An 18,469-nucleotide genomic window follows, 5' to 3' on the forward strand; every position below is an offset into this window, starting at 1 on the left:
GCCAGAGACCCTCATGCCAGGCTGTCAGTGCAGGCGAGGCCAGGATGGCATGCGTAATGAATTAACCATTTCCCGGGAAGGGCAGCAGGCGCAGGGTGGCGGCCGGCCAGGTACTTTGTGATAAGCGCCCGCGGGCCGGGCTGAGGCGAGCGTCTTGCTCGCTGGCAGTCGCTGCTTTGGCCAGTGCTGCAGTAAACACTTTCCCTTGGATGTTGGTTTTCTGTTGTGTCTGGCAGCCACAGAGGGCTGCTTGAACTTTAGCCAGAGGCAAATATTTATACATCAGAGCATGCAGTGTTCAATGGGTCCGGCCTGTGGCGTGCTTCGTGGCCGGAGAGCAGGCGTCCCTCTTCACTGGGACCATCTTGGGGGTCGTGGCCGCTGTGGTGGCAGCGGGAACATTGGGAGCCCTGTGAAAACATTGCCACGGCGGAGGGGCCATCCCGACCGGAGCCGTGCGCGCGCCTTCAGTTCCCGTTGGAAAGTTTACAGTTAATATTTTCCCTGGAACACTGTCAAGCCTTTTTTTTTTTTTCTTTTTTTTTTCTTTTTTTTTTTTTTTTTTTGACAGTGAGTGTACGCTGAGCTGTGAAATTGAGACGTGGGGAGTGAGTTGCGAGAAATCTGTTTCTACTCAAATCTGTAAAGGTTTATAAAAACTTCCATCAAGGGGGGGGGGGGGGAATAAAAAATAAAGGAAAACCGAGGGGTGTAAAGGGGGGGGATATCAAGCGCAGGGGCTGTGGCTGCGGCCGAGGCTGGGCTCGCCTCGCCGGGCGCGCGGCAGGTCCGCCATTTTAAGAACGCAGCGAGGGGCGAAGCTCTCCGCTCCTTACATGGCGGCTGCCTCGGCTGCAGGGCCGGCCAATGGGGCGGGCGGTGCCAAGTCACGTGAGGTGCCACGACGGCACCGACAGCCATTTCCTCGCTGCTGCCTCACGAAACTCGGGTACCTCGGCCGAGCGCTTCACCTCACGCCTGGTGCCAAGCGCCCAGACTGGCGCCTGTCCATAAAGTTATTTTAGTAGGTCAAAAAAAAAAAAAAAAAAAGAAAGAAAAAAAGGAAAGAAGGGGAAAAAAAAAAAGTCTCAGAGCGTTCGGAGCTGTGTGCGTTCTTTATGTAAAATGGATTTCCCCTTGCTGGCCCGGGGCCAGGAGCGCGGAGCACGCGCTGGGCGAGGGGAGCGCTTCTCCGCTGAGGAACTGGTGGACTGACACACTCTAATTTTCTGGCTCCTGACCAGACGAGCGAGGTGGATGCCAAAATTCAACAAAATAACACATTATTGTGTAATAGGGACAGTGCTCAAAGTGAGCAAGAGCTCGCAGGAACTGAATACCAGCACTTCTATTTTTTTTCTCTTCTCCTTTCTTTCTTCTTCCTTTCTCTGCCCTTGTGCAGCAGAAGCTCGGAACTGGCACTTTTAATATACAGCTACAGTGGGGGAAAGAGGAATAAATATAACTGCAATGTAAAGAGTAACGTACACCCGGGAAGACGAAGTGGGGACAAAGACAGGGAGGAGGGAGCGAGGGAGCGAGACAGAGAGAGTTAAAATTACTTTTGTGAGACTTCCTTCAAGCATGTTCCATAGTGCTCAGGGCTGGTTTAACCCTGTCTTCCCTGCAGCAGATCCTGCCTCACGCGTCCCTCTTTCTCGTTCAGTTCCTATTCCCTTGGAAAAGCAAACAAACAGGCGTTAAAGGCAGCACCCAGAGCCTCTGAACTGGGGCCATCAGAGGGGTTGGAATCAGTGCCAAAACCCTCCTATTTCTAGAAAAAAAAAAAAACAAACCTTTTTTTTTTTTCTCTGTGGTGTGTCTCTGAAAGAAGGAGAACCTATGTGAAATACTGGTTTTCCTCCTCAAATAACCACCGTTGCCTGGGTCTGTCGTTGCTGATCTTAACACTGTAGTAGCACCGCCAAGCACCAAACCGCCTTTGAGGTAATAAATGAATTAAACTTCCTTGAGAAGGTAAGCGGCATTCCCTAGCTCCATCTGCACAATGCAGGTGTCTCCGGAGCTGCGCATGGCAACTCTTGGAAAGTGCAAAGCAACACAATAGGAAGTGAAAACCAACACAGCCTATGGAAACTGCAAGGGGTCGCGGGGTCAGCAGTATGTAATTACAAGAGTTGGAGGCCAGCCAGGACAAGTATGCCCATCGTGTTAGAGAAGCATCATGTGCCCACATGTATTGAGAACTTTCTGGTTTCAGAGTGGTCCATTAACATCTCCTGGTCCTCCTGCCGGTGGGAAGAGCATTCCAGAAGGAACCATGCAGGATGGTACCCAATCCTGGGTGGACTGTGCAAACCAAGGCTCTGCTCCCATTCCCCGCAGAGCAGCGGTGGACATGCATGCAAAGAATGGGGAACGACCTTTTCATCCCCGAGATTACATCTTCCCAGAGCACAAAGTAATGTGCGTAAACCTCTTCTAACCTCATGTCTTTACCTACCCTCTGCATCTCATAGACGCAGCTTGATTTCCACCCAAACGGATCAAAATCCATTGGAACATAGGCCGATTACTATCCTCTTAGTTGGATTTATCCCTCTTATCAACCCTGTATATTCCTAAGACAGATACTGCTGCGGTAGATAAACACCAAGATCTAAACCAAGAGACCTTGCCAGGATTTCACCTTGAAATCTGTCTAAAGAGAGCAAATATGGTAAGAGTATGCACAGTTCTTGTGCTGTATCTCAGATTTGACATGCCAAAGAGAAATAAAAAGGCCCATATCTTCTCATTGCTTTGTGACAAAAAAACAACCATAATGGGGTTTTTTTTGAGAAATATGGTTCTAGGTATTTCATGCGAGGGATGCAAGTAGCCACAGAAGGTGCTGTTTTGGTTTTGGGTTGAATCCCGGTTGTGCTCTGCCCCGCTCCTTGCAATTGTCCCTGCTCTGAATGGCTTACAGGTGAGAGTAAACCAAAGGTAAACAAACTGGTTTGGTGTGTTTGTGGCCTTGGGGAAAATAAACTGTATTAATGGTATGTTATATTCTTTAATTTGGGTTTTTTATGCCTTATCAAGTACAGAGTAGAAAATGCAAAATAAATAGTAAATAAAAAATAATGATATGGGAGTTAAGAGTCATCCTGGTGTGCAGTAACATTAAGTGTGGCAGTAATTATGGTTTGGACTTTCCATGTGAAAAGCAGATTTTTTTCCTCATAACTGGTTTTATGTCCTTCTGGAACAAAGTAAAAAACTCTTCTGGCAGTTTTTTAATTGAGGTTTTGTAGTTTTAATGGTCTAGTGCTATAAAGAAGTCAACCCTTCTGCCAGTTTTTTAAGACCAGATAAGGGTTTGACATGTTAAATGCATGTGTTTCTCTGTGTACATGTATCCACACACTCACTCCCTTCCTCTTTCCCTCTCTGTCTCTGGTAGAGGGAATAGGAGACCTTCAGAGCAAATATTGTTACAGGGTTCAGAAATGTAAAATAAGTTATTCTTCCTTCAGTGTATTTGGATTGTTTCTCTCTGTGGAGCTGGCTGGATATACCTATGGTATTATAAAAGTGAACTGAAGTGCCAAGAGGGCATTTCTGAGAATTTGTTTATGCAGATTCTGATTGCAGTTACCATGTGAATGACTGAACCACTCGACTTCCATGGGTAACTGCACTTCTGCAGTGGGTCCACAGTTGCCCTACAAGCTGGCTTTTCAGAGCAAACCCTTTCCCCAGCCAGCAGGGAAATGCCTGGGACTCTGCATGCCTGCTCTGGAGCTGTGGCTTTATGGCCAGAAGAGTGTCAGAAGTTGATGCAAATTACATGAGCTTTACACCTAGAGACCTAACTTGCCTTGGGTTACCATTTTGGCACATGGGGTTCAGGGAACATCCAGCTTTGCAATGTATCCTCTCTGTCCGGTGTCCAGCTTTGCAGAACACCCCTGTGCATGGTGTGTTCTTCCCCAGGAAAGACCTGGCTTTCAGTACTCTAAGGAAATAAGAATGCTATCAAAAAAACCCAAACAACCAAACCCCCCAAACTAAAAAAAAAAGTGGTAAATAAGCTGTGGAAAAAAGCAATTTGCAGGGAAACACAGGGCTGTTGGTAGTGTGCACTGTCTTTGGGTAGCATCCAGGCAATAATGTGGCATAGTTAAAGCTGTTACACAGTGTGGGTGTCACAGGAGTATCATTGGACTGGTGTAACTTCATCATCTTCAGAGATGAATTTGTGTGGATGTGATAGGAGAATCTTGTATTTCTTGTATTCCTTTTCTCTCTTGGTTTTGTGGTTTTTTTTTTTTTTTACACGTTAATGTGTTCTTTTTTTGCTTAAAAAGCCACCACTTTAAGAACTGAGAAAAGCCCAGGTGCAGTAACAATAGCTGATCCCAAACAAACAGCAATTCGCTTTTGCCACTCTGCAAAGATAAAGCATGTCATGTACATTAGCAAAAGATAACTGACATTAACACAGTAGGCAAGGTGATTACGTACCACACTATTGACTCTCTGTGATCATTATTGCTGTTTGGTGGGTTGCTTAAGTGGGTACCTGAAGGTTAAGTAATAACTGTAGTAAGAATGAGAGGGAAGCAGAGAGAAAGAGAGAAAGGAAAAAGAAGATAGAAAACATTGACACAAGGTTAAAATGGAGGAAAGTGGATAAGTGGGGGTGTGGATGTCTGAGGAGAAAGGTGAGGTGGCTATGGCTTGGTAAGTGATATTTAAGGGCTGGTGGCTGAGTAAATAATGCATCCAGTTCTGTTTTCTTTGAGATTTTTCTGTTAGTGAAACATAACTTTGGGGTAAACCTGTTAAAAGCCAAAAGAGTAGCGTCATAACTTTCTAAATTTTCCAAGAGGTGTTCTCTCTCCCCAGCTTTAAACAAAATCCAAGAGAGTGCAAGGTTGAGATATAGAGGTTTTGTGAAAACCCAGCCTCCTTTTTACTCATACCAATTTTTGTGTGAGCCTTTGCAAATGCTTTGTTTGTTTTTGTGCTTTGAGTGTGCACAGACAGAGAATTCATGAGTCTGACAGGGCTGGGATCCAGCGCTGTGCTGGGAGTCAGTGGCACTGCTCTCTCAGCCCGCAGTCCAGGGTGCTCACAGGGCTTAGTTAACTGATAGCAGTAGTCTGGGGTAGCGAGCATCCTCCTGTTCATGTGGGCATTGCTGCTTTACCGCGAAGTAGTAACTGTATTCTGGAATCAATGATGAATGCCAGCTTTTCCCCAGGAATGCATTTCTGACATTATAATATCATGCTGCAGAATCAAGTTTAATTTCAAATTGTATTAACCTATTTATGAAACATACCAAGGGGACATTTTTCATGGGAATAGTTCTCTTCTTTATAGAGATTGAGAAATAAAATACTTCTTTTAATATTGTGCTCTCCAGGCACTAGGGCTAACTACTTCACTGAAATTAATATCTAAAAGGGAGTCGTTGCAAATTTCATATTGACACGCAGAACGTAGCATTATGGCTTTTTAGGATGGGTATGCACAAAATATGTATGTGCATTCCAACCCAGCTAATAGTTTTGCAACTGGTGAACACAAATTCTAATATCTATACTTCCCAGCTTGTAGCAGTGTTGTCTCAAGTCTGGGATGACTGATGTTAATCTCCAACTTGTTTGTGGCTTTCCAAAAATGAACCTGAAGTAGCATAAAATGTGATGTAATTCCCATTTGTATTTAAATTCCTAATAGAAATGCTATGTGGGATCTGTCCTATGTAATACTGCTTAACAAAACTTCAAATGTAGCTGTATTCTTGCAGTGCAAAAGGGTGAATATGCACCTATGTTAGCTGTTACTCATGTTGCTGTTCTAAGGGCTTGCACTGAAATGGCTCCTGTATCATAAACTCATCCTCTTGTGCCCTAAAGGTTGGAGTTTTCAAACATTAAGCAAACCAGAAGAAAGGTGGAAGTAATGGTGCCATCTCGGTTTCTTCACGGAGAGCAGCATTTGAGAAACAGTGTTTTAAGACACACTTAAGAACTTTAGAATTTTGCTTTTACTATTCCTCTGAGTGAGACTGAAATGACACCAGCGTCGTAGTTGAGAATTTTATAGGTAATCCCTTTGAAGACAGAGGATGAAAGCCTGGCTTCCCCGAAGGAAAGAGGAATTTCTGCTGTTGATCTCAAGCTGGCTCACAAGTCACTCCCTTGGTCTGCCTGCGGAGTAAGTCATTCGGCAGTGCAATGCCTCTTGGTATATCTGAATCCAGGGCTTTTGTTAGGCTAAGGCACGTTTCATGGCAACATAATGATTTGGAGCCAAATTTCAGAGATGTTCAGCCCCCCTTCTTCCCCCACCCCACAGCTTGCATTCAGGTCAGCGAAGCTGAGAGTCGAACCCTTCCAAACGAGCACGTATCAGATGTGGGTGAGTTTACGGTGGGCAGGAGTTTAATGGGTGTCTCTCTTGCACTGTAGTTTTAGCCATGAGTGCTGGATTTGTTTGAGACCAAACAGAGACACAATAATTGAAGAGAGTGTTATGCAAATAAAAAAGAGAAAAGGGATGGGTAGACTAAAGGAACAGTAAACCACTTTTTTTTATGCCTGGAAATCCCAGCTAATCACAGAGGAATTCTGCTAGGATAAAATGTTACCTGCTTTGACGTTTTAAGCCTTTAAGAGTTGTCTTGGAATTTTCTTTCTCGTTTGCTTTTCTCACTTTGTTAGATCAGTCTACAGAAACATGGCTTACATTTTCCTCCTGCTCTCCTTTCAGTCCCCCCTGAAGGTAACTTTGCACATGCTTTGCATGCAGTGGAAATGAAATGGTTAAGCGAGTTGAACCTCAGGTGCTTTGTTCTTGTTCTGGATGCCTGCTGCTCTGGAGGCAGGCAGAAACTCCTTGCACTGAACTGCAGTGCTCCTGCCGAGAGCTGAAGACATTGCTTCCCCTACAAGACCACAAAATGAGTGGCTGCAGTTGAGTAAGCTGAGTACGCTGCAGAAGCTGAAGCAGGGCAGAAAGTGGGTGCGTTAGCTCAACTCCCTTTTTGACCTTTTCTCTTTTTTTCTTCTACCTTTCATGGACTTTATCCCTCTTTCACCTCAGATGGGTAGGCAGGCAGGCTGCTTTAATGAAAGCAATACTGTGTCAAGAGGGATTGCTGGCAGAACCCTTCCCAGCCAGTCTGACCTAGCACCTCAGCAATGTTCTTGGCTTTGGCCAGCAACAGCTTGAAAACCCAGGTCTGTTTCTGAATCCAGATGGTGGTGCGTTGCCATATGTCAACAACACATGTCATCCTGATTAAAATTTTAACCACATCCATTCTGCCATCCCCATAAACCATCCTCGGCCCACTGCGTGGCAAAGGCTCCTTCCACACTGATCCTGCTCCTCCAGCAGGAACGTGCTGTTGGCATTGGTGCAGGCAAAGCCATTACTTCTGCGGTGATATCTGCCTTCCCCTCCAGCTCATTGCCTTCAAGCTCCACCTGTGAGGGCGTGTTGTCCTTATCAGCACTGCTGGAGCAAGGTCTTTGCTTCAACTGACTCCAGAGTATGGGCTTTAAATGCTGGAACAGAAAAGTGAAAAAAAAAATACCCCCCAAACCTAACTTCTTTAATCACTTGTTAGGGCCTGTTGAGTTGTCTGTTAGGAAGTGTCCTGCCCAGCCTTGGAAAGAGAGATAACATATTCCTGTTGAAACACAACCTTGTCAGGTTGCCATTGAAAGACAGTTTGAAGTTGCCGATGTGTTGAAGACCAGCCCTTGCTGTTCTGTCCCTGGGGTGAATGCAGTTCCGTTTACCTTCATTTCTAAGCTCTAAGGTGTAGCTCTTTCCCTAAGCCTAAGGTGTAGCTCTTTCCCTAAGCCATGAATGTGAATTCCTGCACCTCCTGGGGCAGGGAAATGTTCTTCAAGGGATTTGCATAGAAAAGCTCATCTCTTTGTTCAAAGAAGCGGTACCGGTGGGCTTGCAGGGACAGGACATGCTACAGGCTGCTAAATTCAGACCCCAAGACTCACTCCGGTCAGTCGTTCGAGGACTGGGATGATTTGTGAAGTGGAAGTGGTTCCCCCAGCTGTGTCTCTCTGTTCTTTCATATTTCAGCGTGGTTTTTGCCACAGCTTCCCCTCTGTCTGTAGGTAATGCTCACCTAACACCCCTTTGGCTGATTTCATTCCAGGATGACAGACACATAAAAGCTCTCAAAGACAACAAGCTTTTACTTTTTTTTTTGTGCTAAAAATGGTGGCTGAGCAGGGAAGAGACTCCCCCATCCATATCCTCCCAGGAGGAATGTCGGCAGGGTGAGCCTCACCTTTGTCTGTTCGGCGCGTCCATCAGCAGGCGCAGAGCTTGGAAGCAGCTACACGCAAGCTGCCTCTCGCTCTTCCAGATGTGAAGGCCAGAGGTCGGGAAGGGAGGAATCGCAGGGAAGGGGAAGATGAATCATAAAGGAGTTGGGGAAGAAGTGCAGGATGTTGCCCTGGGAGGAATGGAGACATGCGATGCGAGTCCTCAGGAAACGAGGCTTTGTTTGCTCTGAAGGTTGTGGAACAACTTCTCTTTCTGAGAAGAAGAAGGGTGACAGAGGAAGGCAAAGAAGCTGAAGTGGCTTCTGATTAGTAACTATTTTCTTTTATATATGTATATTTATTCCTCTATTCTTTCCTCTATATTTTTTCCTCCACCTCTTTGTAGTGTGGTAGATCTTACAGCCACTTTTTGAGCTGTCTTCTGGTAAGGCATACAAATGTGGTATGTACAAGCTCTAGTCCAGAGCTTGTAGAAGCTAGGAGGAATTGGTGGTAGATAGCAGTTGTCCATATTTGAACTTGTTTACAGACTTCATGGCTAAGGAATGTTGTTCTAAAAAATGTGTTGCTCCTGTCCCCAAGGGGAATCTGGGGTGTTCACCTTCTAAAGATAGTCATGGCTTGTGCAGGCAGTCTCCTAAATCACAGCAGGTTAGTTAAAGGGCATATTATGACTCTTACAAGAATGAACCTTCTAATTTCCTTTGGAGGCAAAATGAAAAGGATGTTTTGGAAGCCAAGGGTGAAGTGCTGACCTGCTCTAAGGTCTGGAACCATGTGAAACACTTGCTTCCAAGCTTGGGTCTCCCCATTATGGAAACAAAAGTGGTATCCCTGCTCCAAAGAGGTGCTCAAAGAGGAGGTGGGATTTTGGACAAGAGCTTGTAGGGAATGAACTCGATCCACTACCTGCTATTGCCAGTTTGACTGCATTTCTAGAGCAGGAACACCCAGTAGCATTTTCATTTGCAAATACAAGTCACAGAGCTATATGATACAACTCTCCATCTTTGTTGCAGCATTGTCACATCTATCTGTAGAACTGGGGAGCTACCCAAAAGAGAAAACACCAAATAACCAGAATTTCTCTAAAATATCTGCTCAAGGAAAGGGCTGTATTTGGATCTTGTTTTCTGGGCAGCCACAGTTCTCAAGACAATGCCAAAGCGTGCTTTCAGTTCTCTTTCCACGACTGAATCCCGGTGGGTAGTATGCCAGTGCAGAGAGATGCTATTTATGCAGCAGAGCTGCTGCCGGGTTTTATTTAGTATATATTTGTACCAGCTATTGAGTTAGATTCCTGGCTAGCGTAACACAACACAGCTCCGTTGGCTCCTGTGATTTCCATAGTTCAGAGTCTGGCATATGTTTTATTTTCAATGTATATTGACTGCCCAGCCTGTTAAAACTCTTGCCATTAAATCTACACTGTTGTGTAATCCAGTGTTGACTTTTTGCAAGGCTGCTAAGAATAGCAGTGGAGGAAATTAAGGAGCTGTTAGGATTACTTTTCTTACACTTTATAAAGTCTGGTCTAGTTTGATATGAATACAAAACGTAAATGTCTTTCATGAAGTTACATATGGAGTCTCTGTCTAGTGGAGAAATCACCCTTTATGAAGCCATATCTCATTTCTGTCTTTGACCTGCTCTGTGGTTTGGGGTCTTGCCTTTGTTTCAGTTTCCTCTTCCATGAAATAGCCATAATGTGTGAAGATTAATTAGTCAGTAGATATCAAACCCTGGGGTTTGTAAATGCTGGTGTTACTGTTTTAAAAACTTCCTTTTCTGGGTTAAAAGGAAACAAGATGAAGGATTATTGAAGACTTAAGCAATAATGTTGGATGTTTTTTCAGTGACGCAAATACAGATCTCATTTTTAAAGATCAAAATGGACATTGACGGTAAATAAAATCGCTGGCCAGTAACTTGCAGTGGTTAAACCAAATTTGATTAAGCATTAACTGCAGAGGAACCTTTTTAGAGACAACGACACTGTAACCCTTGCCTTGTGGCTTGTCTGCATTTCCAACATAAGTATATATTCACCAGCCACCAAATAGCATTCTGCTGAGGTGGGTCCTTTCCGGGCATGGGGTTTGGGTGCTGAGCAATCACAGTGAGCTCAGGTGGGCTCTTGCTCATTGTGTCCCACACCAGGACACGAGTACATGGAAGTCCCGGTCTAATTAAACATGTGAGTATTGCCATCGGAAATGCAAGCACCAAGTGGCTCTGAAGATCATAGAATCCCAGACTGGTTTCGGTTGGAAGGGACCTTAAAGCTCCTCCAGTTCCAACTGCCTGCCATGGGCAGGGACACCTTCCACTAGACCAGGTTGCTCCAAGCCTTGAGCCTTGGGCTTAAGCACTGCCAGGGATAGGGCAGCCCCAGCTTCTCTGGGCAACCTGTCCCAGTGTCAGTATTAGATGTTGGTATTGGACATATTTGCTCTGTGCGAATGCTACTGGGTGTGCATTTGTGTGTCTTTTGGTGGGGTATCGGTGGCAACAGAAGGCAGCTCTCAGGAGCAGTAAATGGACACCGTGGCTGTGGCTTTCAATCTTGGCTGGAAGCAGTGAGACAGCCTGGAACTGGTTTGAGGGCTCACTTCCTTATGATAAACCTTCAGAAACCATGTGTAAATAATATCCATTGTCCTGCTTAAGCTCACAAAGTGTTGTAAACCTGAAGGAAAGGCCACCCCACCCTCAGGCTAACCCTCAGGGACTTGTTTGTTCCATGTGTGGAGCAATAGGTGAAAAATCACATTATTTGTACCCTCTGCTTGCTCTGGACTGTTGCACTTGTGGTCCTGACATGAGGCTTTTGGAGCCCACCTCTGAAATTCCTGCCGTTCTGCAGGCTTTAGGCTCAGCTCGTCTTGTTTTCTTAGTGACGATATTTGTGGTTTCATTCTTACCCGATTGTTTTCTTTGATTTAATGAGATTTACCCTCCAGGTTGGAAAGGGAAATCCTCCTTTGGTTTTCTCAGAGTTAGGTGTTTAGACACAAGAAGTCACGTGGGTGTGTTTTTCAAGGTGGAGAGAGACGGATGCAGCTGGAGAAGACGGCTCCAACCCATGCCTACGAGCAGTGTTTGGGATAGGAAGGCTGTTTGTCTGCATTCTGTCCACTGGTGTCCTGGGAAAGCTTGGGGAACTGGCTTTGACTTAGTGCTTTGCTTTCATGTAGGCAAAGCTGGGTCAGGGACATCAGCACAGGCAATGATGGAGGCAGAGCTGTTGTACCTATCATAGGTGCAGTTTATGATATGAAGGAGTTAAGTTTCCCAATCTGACACAAGAGTAGCACCCTGTTATTTGCTTAACAAAGATTTTTGTGTCTGCGTCTTTCTAATCCAGTGTGTTTTAAATTCACTGCAAATAATTCTTTCAGCTGTTTCCTAGACATCCTGTCACGCAAATGGATAACACAATATAGCCAGCTCAGTGGAAAAAACAATAAATTATACAATAAAAATGTATACAGTGTACTCTTTGTGGTAGGGCCTGATTCCTCACTGTGTTATTCCACTTTTACACCATCAAAATTTGAGAGCTTGCATGGTTCAGGAGAGGAGTGAGACAGTGGTGCACCAGGCTGGTAGCAGCGGGAGTATGGATTAAGAACAAAATACCCATGAAATCATGCATATGAAGTTCATTACGGACTGGTGATGGTGACTCTGGTAATATTAGCATTTATGAAAATATTTCTTCACAGAACATTTTCATATGCATATTTAAAACCTGGAAATCCACTGTTTGCACAGGAGTGCCATTAACGTCATAAATCAGAGTGCACCTTTACAGAACACACTAAAAACTTGAGGAATTAAGAGAAATGGTCTGTTTTTTAATCAATAAACCAGGGTAAAACTGCTGCCCAGACACATATATTACTCCTTCTGCAAGCAGTAAGCAGCACGTACCTTCGTACAGGCAATGAATTTGGGTGCTCTCGTTTTCTCTCTGGAGGTACTTTTGCCTCTCTCCCCTGGCTAGGTTTGGTATAAAGACTCCCTAAAGCAGGCATGAGGCCAGGCACCTGATGGAGCTCCAAGTAGAGGATAATTAGGTAAGGAAGATGAAATCCTGACAATTTTTATGGAGAGCAAAACTCAAATGTACGAATTACCTGGGAATGCTGGCAAATGATCATCTCCCCATGGGATAGGGCTCCGACTCCTGGAGCAGGGAGGTGCATGTGGAGGACTGTATCAGGTTAGCATATGGCAGGTCATGATTTACAGAACCCAAGAACGGGCACGCACCATGGTGCTTTAAAAGATCTTTGTCCCAGTTCCAGTTTAATTTCCTCCCAGCCCTCCATATACACACACAGCCCCTTTCCCATATGATCTCTATATAAAGAAAGGTGAATGATGTGTGTGAGGATCGCTCAGGAGGATGCCGTAGGGCCAGCCCTGCAGCCAAAAGTAGGTGTTGCAGTGTGCCCCAGAGGCTTTTCTCCAGGCTGTTGTGGGGACCTTCTGGGAGCTGGTGGGAGAGGTGACTTTCCAGGCAGAGCTGAGGCTCAGGCTGTGAGGAAACAGCCCACGAGGTACCGGGCTGTGCTAATTCTGGAGGTGAATATGGGTTGTGCAACCTCTCCAGCGGGCTCAGGTCTCCGAATATCAAATCTGTTTCATAGGAATCATGGAGCAGGCACCGAGCATTCGGTGTCAATCTGCTTGTGTTTAAGCACTGATCTGCTGCAAGGAGTGGGGGATTGGTGGCCCGGCGCCAGACCTGGGCTGCCAGAAGAGCTCAGAAGTTTCCTGATCCCGCTCCCCACCTCCCGTCTCTGAAGGGAGCTGCCGCCTCTTTCCCATGACAGCTTTGTCACCCATCCAAAACGCAGGCATTTGTCAGGATGTTCTCTCCTTTCCTGTGATGGAAGAGACTCTGTTTCTGCCTTGTGGCAGGGAAGGAGTTGGACTTTTTGTGGTCTTCCCATGCATGGACTGGTTATTTTAGGCAATAGGCAGCAGCACAACTGTGCTGGGGACCGGCACTGCATCATGTGCATGCAAAGGTTCCAGGATTGAGTGGGGCTGATGGCTCCCATGCATGCACAACGCCAGCATTCTGCAAGAGCACATATGATAGCTGCCTTCATCCCCAGCCAGTTGGCTCCCTGAGAACCAGTGCGTTTGCAAATATCCACTTCATCATGTTTTTGCCACAACACAGGACAATTTTCAGTGTATTCTCAAAGTCAGCATTTAATCCCCAAACCCCGACTGAACTTTTGCTCCACTCTACACTTGCCGTTTTAGTGTTAGCCCACCTGGATTCATCCAGGATCATGAGGAACGACTTCTTTTACTAGTCATGGACTTGGCAGTCCTGGGGTAAAGGTTGGACTTGATGATCTTAAAGGTCTTTCCCAGCTTAGTTGATTCTATGATTCTATGTAAAAGTAGACATGTAACTCTGTGTTATTATCAACAAACCAGCAAAGTAGAAAAAGTGTTTAATTTTCAGACCAAAAGTCCTTAAAATGTATTTAATGACAATCTCAGTGCCTGAGTGGATATCCCTTGCTCACGGCAGGACCAAATAACAGCCCAAGTACATGGTGCACAGTCGGGCCTTCATTTACTAAATTATATAGCTCCCACTAATGTTACCTAGGTCAGGGGGTGAAGGAGCTGTGGGTTAGGACGCTACAAATCTGACAAGAATTAATGCAGTAGTAATTCTTTTTAAGCCCGTAATGTATCCACAGCTTCCAGGGGAGGTATTTTCAGATAAGAAATGTAGAAGTCAGTTGTTTTATTAAGCTGGCTCTCATTAATGGGAGCCTTTCTTACCGTGGTTTCCGATTGCATTAGTGGCAAATTCTGCTCTTTTAAAGATTAATGGTCTGAGTGTAATCTATAGCGGAAACGTGGCCTTGTGGTAGAGGCAGTGGCTGGGGACACCAGTGAGTTGGCTTTAGATCAAGCCTTGGCCACAGACGTCCTGGGCACGTTGCTCAGGGAGGATCTCGATACTTGGACTCGTAATATGTGGCTTGGACGTGGGCTGGTGGGCTCTGTGTGCTGGCAAAGCGACTCTGGCTGAATCTCTGATCCCAAAATGCCTGACTCCCTTTTCCTCCCAGCAAACCAAGAGTAAATTATTGCAGCAGCCCTATGCAGAATGGTGCTGAGAACTTATATTTATTTCTGCGGTGAGTTGGCCAGGTTGGACCTGGTTATACTTGTGTGTGTGCATATGGCATACCCTTCCCTTCGATTTCTGAGATGAAGGTTCCTTTGGCAAAATCCCTGTGGTGTTTCACACAGCCATGTGGGATTGAGTCTCCTGCTCTGACTTAACTGGTATCCCAGGACTTACAGACCATACGTTTTGGGCAGGAATGGGCACATGACTGTAGCCAGGAGAATCCTTGAAGATTTTCAGTTGTTCACTGGTTGTGGAGATATTCATGATTCAAAATGAGGAGCTTCAGTTGACTGATGAATACTGTCTCCCAAAAAAGCCATTGAATACCAAGTATACTTTTCAAACTAGGTACAGAAAACTATCTGCTTGCAAACAGTCCCACCATTTTCTTGTAAACAAATTTGTTCTCCTATAGCACACTGACTCTCTAAGTCAAGGTACTGTCATGTGCAAGGTGCTGAGGCAAAGATGCATTTTGCAGGCTCTTGTTCCAGCCTGCAGAAGGGCTCTTTAGGTGTTCCCAGATGGTTCTCTTAGAAATCCCTCTTCAATTCAGTGAAATTTTTGTGGTGCTCACTCTTTAATATGTCTTGCTTAGCTGTCCCTTGTATTCAGAGCTCCTGCCTGATTTTGGAGGTCCCTTCTTTTCTCCCTCATCCATCACAATGTTGTTTTCTTATATATATGTTGGGTAATAAAAGGCTTATTTAGCCCTCCCAGATCATTAAGAACTGTCATTACAAATGTATATGTAGGGGATGTGGCAGTGGGAAATTGTGTCAGAGCCACACATTTCTCATTGCATTTGAAGTATAATCGTGCTCTGCCTTCCTCTTCTAGATCCAGTGCTTTCCTAATATTGAATTTTCAGTGAATTGCTGCCTTTGTTCATACCCTTGCAGTGCAGGCAGATGCAGAGGATGGGATTCCAGCTGACTCATGGACTCCTCTGCAATTGTCTGAAGGAGCCTTCAAGTTAGGCAGAGTTTGTTTTGCCTGGTCATCGTCCCCTTTGCCCCACAGTGCTGGTGTAAGAGGGCAGTAACCTGCCTGAAATGCGTAGTAAATTCTGTTGCACAATACATACAAGGAGCAAGCAGGGTTGGTGGTAGAAGTGAGTTACATGATTGCTCTGTGGTTAACAGTTGTGTTCCGCTCCTTGTATGAGCCCACGCCAGGCATTCTCGGCTTCGTCCCATGCCTCCTGGTCTCTTCTTTCATCTTCCCTTTCCTCCTAATAAACTCATTTCAACGTTCAGCTACTGTGTCTGCTGCTGAGCTCTGCAGTGCGAAACCTCCTCCAGCTCTGACATGGTCTGGCAAGCGCTGCTGTCCTGGGGAACTTTTGACTTGTGGAATAGCCAAGTGTGAGGCCGGCGATGGCCGGGGACCCAGAGGAGCTGCGTGGCCAGGCTGGCCCAGCCATAGAGAAGTTTGTGCAAGAAGGGGATGAGTTTGTAACGAGGCTGCTCTGCGGGTGCCAGCACTTCCCAAGGGCTGGTTTGGCAGCCTGGCTGTGCCAGGACCCTGGGACCTTCCCGCCGTGCCCACTGTCCCCCAGCCAGCGGAGGAGGTGGTGGCTGTATGCCACGCAGGGATTCCCTTTCCTCGGGGCTGCCAGGTTAAAGCAGCTTAGTTGCACTGGAGCAGAAAGGAGCAGGGCTACGGCAAGGAACCGGGGCCTTGCAGTGCGTAAATAACTAACGCCGCATGTGGATTTGATTTTCAGCACAGAGGTTTAGTTTGGGGTTTGTTTTATTCACTACTCCAGACCCTTGCCAGGGTACGAGGCTCCCCCTCCACTGGCAAAGCGAAATACTTTCACACTTTTATCTCTGTGCAAATTAAATGAGTTAATATGGGATTAAAAAAAGCAGCATTTGTTTACATTGTTGTCCTCATCTCAGGTAACAATCTACAAAATTGATCTAAAAAGATTGTATTTGCTTCAGGGGAAAAGAGAAAATTGTATTAAGCCACAATCGCACTAATTATTGACCAGGGAGAGCTGAGCTCTGGGTATCACTGAGATTATAATAATTATATGGAGCTGGGTTTTAAAAGCAGCGTACTGCATGGCTCTCAGCATTGAGCTAAAGAGGAAGTTTTATAAGAGACTTCTCAGTGGTGAGTTCTAAGGGCTGGGGGAAGAACAAAGAAATAGAAAGTAATAAGAGGTAAAAAAGATAAATCCACAGGAGAAGTGGAATAAGCATAATCTTCCAAATCAGCATTTAAACCGAACCATGGTTACAGCAGAAACTTTGGTTCAAGTACTAGCAACATTATGTATGACTTCTAAATTTGTCATTTTGTGTACAGCATTTGTGTACTGGCAAAAGGCTTAGTGTTAAAGGCATTTCTGTCAAAACAACCCGTTGCTTTGGGGGACCTAGTATGAACTTTATTGGCAAAAGAATTTTTTATTTGTATAAGGTACAGTTACAGTAGAGGAGTTTGCCAGCAGAGCTGTACGAGGAATTTCTGTGCCAGGCTGACCTAGCCCGGAGACTCCTTCAAAGTAATCGGTTGTACGTCGGCTTTGCTTTGCTTCTCTTAACACCAGAGCAACTTGTGAGGGCACAGGCTTTGCACCGGTTATTCTACTTTAACTGTGCGAAGGTGATGATGCCAAAGGGTTCATTCGGGATCCTCTGCTCCTGCTTTGCCAGAGCCCCGCTGGCGCGGACCGCCAGAGGCTGCTGCCCTCCGTGCCAGTGCACTATCGGTGCTCGGCGCCGGAGTGATGGACTGGTGCTCGGCCACTGGAACCCGTCCCAGGAAAGCACATTGGCTGGCTCTGTGCTGAGAGGTGCTGTGAGGGGATGTGAGGAGCAGGAGCATGCAGCAGCAAAGCTGGAAAGCTGCAGGATTTGAAAACAAAAAAGGGGAAAAAAAGAATAATTTAAAGTAGTGGTGTTTGATTAAAAACATAGGCAGAACAAGGATCATATGTAGAGGCATCATGTTTCTCTAAACTGACTGGTATAATGGGAAAAATGAGACACTTTTCCAGGGACCCAAACTCATTTAAAATAGATCTTTATATATCTCACTTCAGCCATTAAATCTTAGCCAACTATTGCACTTTTTAATGCGGAACAGTGTCACACATCCATCGCATTCAAACATGCAAGCAATGTTTGCACCGATATGGTTAAGTAACCCAATACTTTCTATAGCTGAAAGATCAGTCGAACAAAGTATCCATCTAATTAAATCTAATCAGTCATTGCACAAGCTTACATTGTGGTCATCGCCTTGGTATGTACGGGAGGTTTTGAGGCAGTGAAGCAAGGGGCATGAGATTGAATAAGTGTTAGATGATGAAAGGCAAGGGTTAAAAACTTTCAAACTACAGTGTTAACATTTCTTCCCTGTCATCAGCTATCTGATATTTTGGTATTTGGAGGGGGAAAGAGAAGAAAAGAAGAAAAGAAAGAACAAACAAAGTATGCATGGCATCTAGATCCTGGGTAAAATGCAGTGAGCGCTCTGCAAGTCTATATGCAAAGTTAGTTGCATCTTAGCTTTTGTATTAAAGTCTTCCGTGCGGTGTAATGAGGGGAAGAAACACTTTTTAGACTTTTCAGACTTTTACTGACAGACTCAGAATGTTTCAGGCCATGATCGGTCTCTTTCAACACAGTTTTATGGGATAAAAGTTGAAGTTTGGTGTTGGGAGCTACAGCACACATAGCTGCATCTAATACTGCTGATTTCACCCTTTATATCCAGATAAACATTCTTCACAGGAGCATAACACAGGCCCTTACTTATAATCTTCCTAAATGTCTTTTGAGTATGAGACTGATTCTAAAAGCTCCCCCAGAGCTTCAGCAGCATGAGGACAGGCTAAGCCGAGGGCCATTTTTTGCTCTTGCAAAACGGCGCTTTAGGGCAGACTTTGGCCATAAACTTGTTGCTCAGCTGAACTCTGACCATGTGGCCAAAACAAACCTAAGTAATAACGTTCGAGAGGTTGGGACGGGTTCTCAGTGCAAAT

At 45.3% G+C, this 18,469-nt stretch overlaps 1 protein-coding gene across 13 annotated transcripts in view; it reads left to right on the plus strand.

Annotated features, from left to right (window-relative positions):
* Positions 1–18,469, plus strand: part of NFIA (nuclear factor I A) — a 249,792-nt gene that overhangs the window by 64,625 nt on the left and 166,698 nt on the right. The window lies entirely within an intron of this gene.

The sequence above is a fragment of the Pezoporus occidentalis genome, unplaced genomic scaffold (genome assembly GCF_034315485.1).
Source record: "Pezoporus occidentalis ecotype Australia unplaced genomic scaffold, CSIRO_AGI_Poc_V1 ctg198, whole genome shotgun sequence".
Lineage (NCBI taxonomy): Eukaryota > Metazoa > Chordata > Aves > Psittaciformes > Psittacidae > Pezoporus > Pezoporus occidentalis.